Genomic DNA, 6,790 nt, shown 5'->3' with positions numbered 1-6,790 from the left:
AAAGAAGTACTAGAATAAATAACATTACCATTAATATTGACTAAAGAATTGAGTGTGTGTGTGAATGTGCCCTGTAATGGATCAGCACACCATCCAGGGTGTCCCCCACCCTGTGTCCTCAGGCCCTTTAGATAGGTTCCAAGTTCCTTGTGACCCTGTGTAGAACAAGTGGTAGAGAAAATTCACGGATGGCTGGATTAACTAATATAAAACTTGAATAAAAATCAAATTACTGTTTGTGCATTAGGTTAAAAGCCACATACCGATGATATAACCACCCACAGAGGCAGTTATATTCAGACCTTCAGCTTAACCAAAGAAACCCAATTATTCACTTAATGCCAAGGTTAAATTTAAGTAGTGAGGCTATTAAAGGGGTTTAAGTCTGTTGGGGACTTGGTGTGTTACGGTCTGAGAGTATGTGTATTAGAGCAAAAGGGAATCTGTGTGTGTATGTGTGTGTGTGTGTGTGTGTGTGCCTGACAGCCTCTGCAGTCCTCCTCTTGTATATAATGTCAGTCTCTTTAATTGAAAAAGCCAGCAGGGATCTAAATGTCAGCCTTATCCGAGAGACTGCCATTTAGCATCATGATGGATTTGGTGTGTGTGTGTGTGTGTGTGTGTGTGCGTGTGGTAGTAACAGGGTAATGGGGTTTAGAATTCGAAACTGTGAGATTATTACATCCTAATTTTGTATCAGTGTTGCGTAATCTAATTGCAATTTATTTTTTCAACAGCAGAATCCTAATTTTACAATACGCCTCGAATTACCATCCTGTGCCAACTATTTTGTTATTAAGATTAACAAGTCCCATTTTTTTTTTTTATATCCAATCAGCCCTATTCCAGTTCACCTATCACCAACCCCCCTTTTCTCTCTCTCTCTCTCTCTCTCTCTCTTTCACTCGCGCTCTCTCTCTTGATCTCGACTAAACCATCATTTTATATAAAGAAGGGGGGACCAACCCAATCCATTTGTAAAAGCTTAACACTGGTCACAAACCTTCAACCAATTTCAATGAAATTTAAAAGATTCAGATTGTTTACAGAGGTGTGTAACCGGATTGAAAGGATTTATCCTCCTCCTGTGTTTGGACTGTGTGGTTATGTGTCTCCTCTCTCCTCCTGTCAGCTGCAGGTAATCTGGATGCCTGGATGGGAGCTTGAACAAACCAGTGAGAGACAGAAAGAGGAACTGAGAGAGAGAGAGAGAGTCGATCGAGAGAGAGAGAGAGAGAGCACACACACGGAGAGAGCTTCAGAAGCACATTCTTACACGCCACAAAGCAGTTGCTTGGACGACCGAAGACGGAGCGAAAGACGGGAATCACAACACAAAGGAGAGGAAAAGGAAGAAGAACCAGAGTGGGGAAAAAAAGATCTCCTGGGTTTTAAAAAGTGTGAGATTTGGGACTGGGATTGGGTGAAGATCATCTTTTGAACCCTCTGCAGGAAGATTAAAATATTCCTTTCATTTTGAGAGAGCTTGTGGAAAATTGCTACAAAGAGAACAACTCTGCCAGCAGGTAAGATGAGTTCTCCTCTCATTCATCTCCTCTCGTTCATTCATGTGTTCTTAGAAAACTTTGGGTCTTGAATACATAGTATTGAAGTTGAGAGAAAAGGTGTTTGACTGGAGGACGCAGCGGAAGGAAATTAAGGAGAAAAACAACCCACCTCCCGTTTGCATCAGTAAGGTTATTTCAGATCATAGCACAGGGCAAAAGCGAGAGAGAGAGAGAGAGATCTCAGGAGACAAGTTTCTGTCATTCTTTTTTCTCACATACAGAGGCATGCCTGATCCACAGGTAGCCAAATAAATACTTACATCTGATTTCAAATACTCTAGGGATCTACAAATCACAATAAGTCAGGCAGTTTGTTCTACCATCACAGAACCAGACATGAGTCGAGTTTTACACTTTAGCAGACTATACTTATCATGAAGGAAAACAGGCTCCATGTAGGTAGGTGGTTACTCAATTTGCAAGTATAAAGAACTTCATGAAGCCAACGGAGGCAGATAAAGAGAGGGGCGTAACATCCAGAGACTTGAAGCTTTTTAGATTATCGATTGGCACAGGGTTGCCACACAGGAAAGGTAGAATGGCTCCAAGTGCTCTGAGTCAATAACTGGGGCAAAGAAGACCCTAGAAATGAGAAAGCCAAGCTAGAAGCCCACCTGTATGTCCTGTCCCGTCCCCACAATATATGATACATAAATCTGAACATGCGTATCAACATGCTATGCCCTGATACAGCAGGAGAACCAAATTGCATGTGACATCATGTAAATAACTTGTGCTAAATGTGGAAAATAATATAAAATATATAAACTGTGTTTAAGGAAATCAGATGAAAAGAATTCAATTGCAAAAAAGGAGAAAAATAAACAAATCAAGTAAAAAAATATCCATGTGGATAAATAAAGACACATAAAGTACATGTGAAAATTACATGTATTAATTGCAAACAAAATTATATGTAAAAACCTAATGAATTGTGTTTAAAGAAATTTGACGAAAATAAGGCAACTGTCAAAAAAAATCATGTGAAAATAAACAAATTAGGTAAAAAAGATTCATGTGAATAAATAAAGACACATTTACTACACATGTGAAAAGTCAAAGTGTAAAAAATAATGATGTGAAAACAGATTAATTACGTGTACAAAAAAATAAAAAATGTGAAAATAATTGAACTGTGTAAAAATCACAAGTGGAAAATAAATCAGGTGAAAAAGTTGCTTGCAGATCATTGAAAATGTGAACAATATTTAACGTGATGTGTAAACAGGCATAAAAAGATCACATTAGCCTGTCAAAGGGAGCCAACATTCCTACTGCTACCCTGTGCAGTGGTTTAACTGTGTCTGTAGGTAGAGTTACAGTTCTGATGCTTTGAGATGGGAAGAGCCTGGGCGATGTGTTGTGCTGCATATTCTGACAGATATACTCTGATCTGACGTTGTGCAGAAAAAAATCAATGGGATGTGGTCAGCAAAGTCAAGCTAGCCATCGATTGGACTGTGTAGTGGTGATAATGAGTCAAGCCTGATGGAAATGTTGTTTTGAACTGAGAGACTTGAAAGAACAGAACTTTGAGATGGTGATGGAAAAGGGGATATAAGAGAAATGGACAGACTGGAGGACAGTGTGAAGTCCTTCTGAGACAATAAGGGCCCCAAGCATTGATCTATCTTGGATAGAACAGTATGATCGAGGAAAGGCACTGATCTGACCTGGACATCACTGTTAGAGAGGGGCCAAGCACTGATCTTAATCAAGCACTGATATCTCATGGGCAGAACAGTAAGAGAGGGGGGCAAGAACTGATCTGACTTGGGCAGAACAGTTAGAGAGGGGGGCAAGAACTGATCTGACCTGGGCAGAACAGTAAGAGAGGGGGTCAAGCACTGATCTGACCTGGGCAGAACAGTAAGGGGGGGAGCACTGATCTGACCTGGGCAGAACAGTTAGAGAGGGGGTCAAGCACTGATCTCACCTGGGCAGAACAGTAAGAGATGGGGGCAAGCACTGATCTGACCTGGACATCACAGTTAGAGAGGGGGCCAAGCACTGATCTCACCTGGGCAGAACAGTAAGAGAAGGGGGCAAGCACTGATCTGACCTGGACATCACAGTTAGAGAGGGGGCCAAGCACTGATCTTACCTGGACATCAGAGGTAGAGAGGGGCCAAGCACTGATCTGACCTGGACATCAGAGGTAGAGAGGGGCCAAGCACTGATCTGACCTCAACAGAACAGTAAAAGAGGGGACCGAGCACTGATCTGACCTGGACATCACAGTTAGAGAGGGGGCCAAACACTGATCTGAACTGGGAAGAACAATTAGAGAGGGGGCCAAGCACTGATCTGACCTGGACATCACAGGTTGAGAGGGGGCCAAGCACTGATCTGACCTCAACAGAACAGTAAGAGAGGGGGCTAAGCACTGATCTGACCTGGACATCACAGTTAGAGAGGAGGCCAAACACTGAATGGACCTGGACATCACAGTTAGAGAGGTTTCCAAGCACTGATCTGACCTGGGCAGAACAGTTAGAGATGGGGGCAATCACTTATCTGACTAGGGCAGAATGGTTATAGATGGAGTAAACACTGATCTAACTTGACAGTATACATAACAAGAGAGGGACCAAGCACTAATCTGACTTGGGCAGTACAGTAAGAAAGGGGTCCAAGCACTGATCTGACTTGGACAGAATAGTAAGAAAGGTGGCCAAGCACTGTATTTCCAAACATGTTGTGGGATGCTGCAGATAGAAATCATTTGTTTTAGCTGTTGTAATTTTAAAAGGAGGATGAGAAGAATCTAAGTTAATAAATCACAATCTGCTCATACTGAACATCCTTTCAACACAATTAGTCTGTTTGCCTTTACAATTATACCTGTATACTGTAATGATCTGTAATCCCTCCATCATCAAGAAAAAGTTCCTCTCAAGGTGTCTGTGGCTACGTTTACACTTGACATTAAAATACAGTCACCGTGATCTGATCAAGCAGATCAGATCATTAGCCAATCAGGCCACGATGCATTTACACTTGGCAACATTACGCGGCTTCTGTATCTAGATATCTGATTGCAACTTTCTCTTTCCCGCGAAATATTTATATTTAATGTCTGCAGATGAAAAATGGCTCCGCAAAGTCCACCTGAAGTGGTTGGTTTTCTTGTAGAAAACATTTTCAGTCGTGCAAGATTTTACAAATCTCGTAAAGGGAGAAGGACGAGGAGGTGGATACTTATGTGGATAGCTGGCGCAATGGAAACAGTTAAAAGATACTTATGGGTCCGGGATCGTTGCCAGCTGTGAAAGCAAACTTTTCATTATATTTGCGATCTACTCCATCCTCGATTGTATCGCGCAATCACAGCTATGTGCGGAAATTCTGGGGAGAGAGGAGGGGGAGTAATGATAGTGGGCGGGGTTTCGTGTGATGTCGAACATGTGAATGCAGACATGGCGGCTGGATTGCACTTAAATGATACTAAGATTCAATCGTCCTTGACTACCTCCAAACCAGGACATGGATAACATTCAGATCATAAACGTGTTTACACTTGTCTTTTCGAAGTGTATGTGGACAACATCCAGATTCAGGTCGCATATCAATGCCAAGTGTAAACACAGCCTTTGTCATGTCTCAGGAAATTTTGTCTAGCCACCGTTGTCTCTTGAAATCAAAATCTACATCCAGATATCTAAAGCTGCTTTGTGACAGAATCTATTGTCGAAAGTGCTATGCACATATAACAGTATTGAACTGAGTAGGGCTTCTTTTGACTCGGTGCCATTTGCTCTCAACAGCTTTGATCTTGACCCTTAGACAGCATAATAACGGCAGGGCAAGGCAACCTGCATTTTATTCTTGTATTACCTTGTGAGAGAGAAATATAGAAGCTGAGAAGAGTCTGAATGAATGTTTACAGCTGCTGATAACAGGAACTTGTTTTGCAGTCGTTCCACAACATTCTACAGTGTGCATCTTTATGTGAAACATGATGTATGATGAAATGTTTTAATTGTACATTTTTGTGAAGTAATCAAGTTTGGGGTGTTAATTATTTTTCTATTTTATCTGTTATTTTTCCTTATTTAATTTTATTCCTTATTTGTCAATGCCTTCTATGTTTCCAAGAAATTTCCAAAACTAATCATTTCCTAAACTAACATGTACCAAATTCATAGGTGATTATATTTCACTGTATCCCTGCTTTCAGAGATACACTACATTGCCAGAAGTTTGTGGACACCCACAAACTGACCATCACACCCATATGCATTTCCTCCCCAAAACCGTTGCCACACAAATGGAAAACACACAAATGTCTTTGTATGCTGTATATTTATGATTTCCCTAGACTGGAACTAAGAGTCCTAAACCTGGTCCAGCATGACAATGCCCCTGGGCAAATAGCACAGAGCTCCAGGAAGACATAATGTGTTAAGGTTGGAGTGGAAGAACTCGAGTGTCCTGTACTGAGCCCTGACTCTGACTCAACCCCACTGAACTCCTTTGGGATGAACTGGCAGTCTAGACAAACATCAGTGCCTGATGTTACTAATGCTTTTGTGGCTGAATGACCACAAATCCCCACAGCCACACTCTGTGTAAAATGGTTTTGAAATGGACAGAAAATTGGTGTGAAGTTCAGGTGTCCACATTCTTATTGGCTATATTGTGTAAAACAAAAAAAATTGTAAGAAAAAAAAGCTATGTGAATTGTGCAATATTAAATTAATAACATCCTTAATTTTTAATTAACAACATGATTTAGTATAATTTTGTGTCGCATGTCATGTCTGTATATATTAGTTTGTGTGTGTGTGTGGTCCCATTCGCACATTAATTCTATTTCTATTTCTATTATAATTTTATTACAATTCTATCCTTCGTATATACTTTTTTGTGCATTTCTATTCTTTTTTATTTTCATTCTTATTGATTTTATTTTTTTATGAAGTGTACAGTGAAAAAGAATTACTGTGTTATACGATGTATCGATGTCTATGTGAATTTGAATTCAAATGATTTGAATTAGAATTTGAATTATTTGAATTTAAATTCGAATTTTTTGCTACATATGTGGTTAAAAGGAAAGAAAAATATGTTAAATCATCCCCAGTTACACATTGTTCCCCTCAGGTAGCTTGGTCTCACATGAACATTGCTGCTTTAATGCTAATATACAGCAAGTAAATTATCACATTTTTAAAAATTTTTATATTTATTTGTTTTATATCTTGAACGCATCAGCCAGT

General features: G+C 40.0%; 1 protein-coding gene across 1 annotated transcript in view; it reads left to right on the top strand.

Moving 5' to 3' along the window:
• Positions 1-1,131: 1,131 nt before the first annotated feature.
• Positions 1,132-6,790, top strand: part of disp3 (dispatched RND transporter family member 3) — a 42,614-nt gene continuing 36,955 nt past the window's right edge. The window contains exon 1 of the mRNA XM_058390039.1: positions 1,132-1,526. The gene's annotated coding sequence lies outside the window, so the exon portion shown is untranslated. The remainder of the gene's footprint in view (positions 1,527-6,790) is intronic.

This window comes from Hemibagrus wyckioides, linkage group LG05 (genome assembly GCF_019097595.1).
Source record: "Hemibagrus wyckioides isolate EC202008001 linkage group LG05, SWU_Hwy_1.0, whole genome shotgun sequence".
Taxonomy (NCBI): domain Eukaryota; kingdom Metazoa; phylum Chordata; class Actinopteri; order Siluriformes; family Bagridae; genus Hemibagrus; species Hemibagrus wyckioides.
Note: the sequence above shows the minus strand (reverse complement) of the source record. Positions and strands in the feature narration are given on the sequence as shown.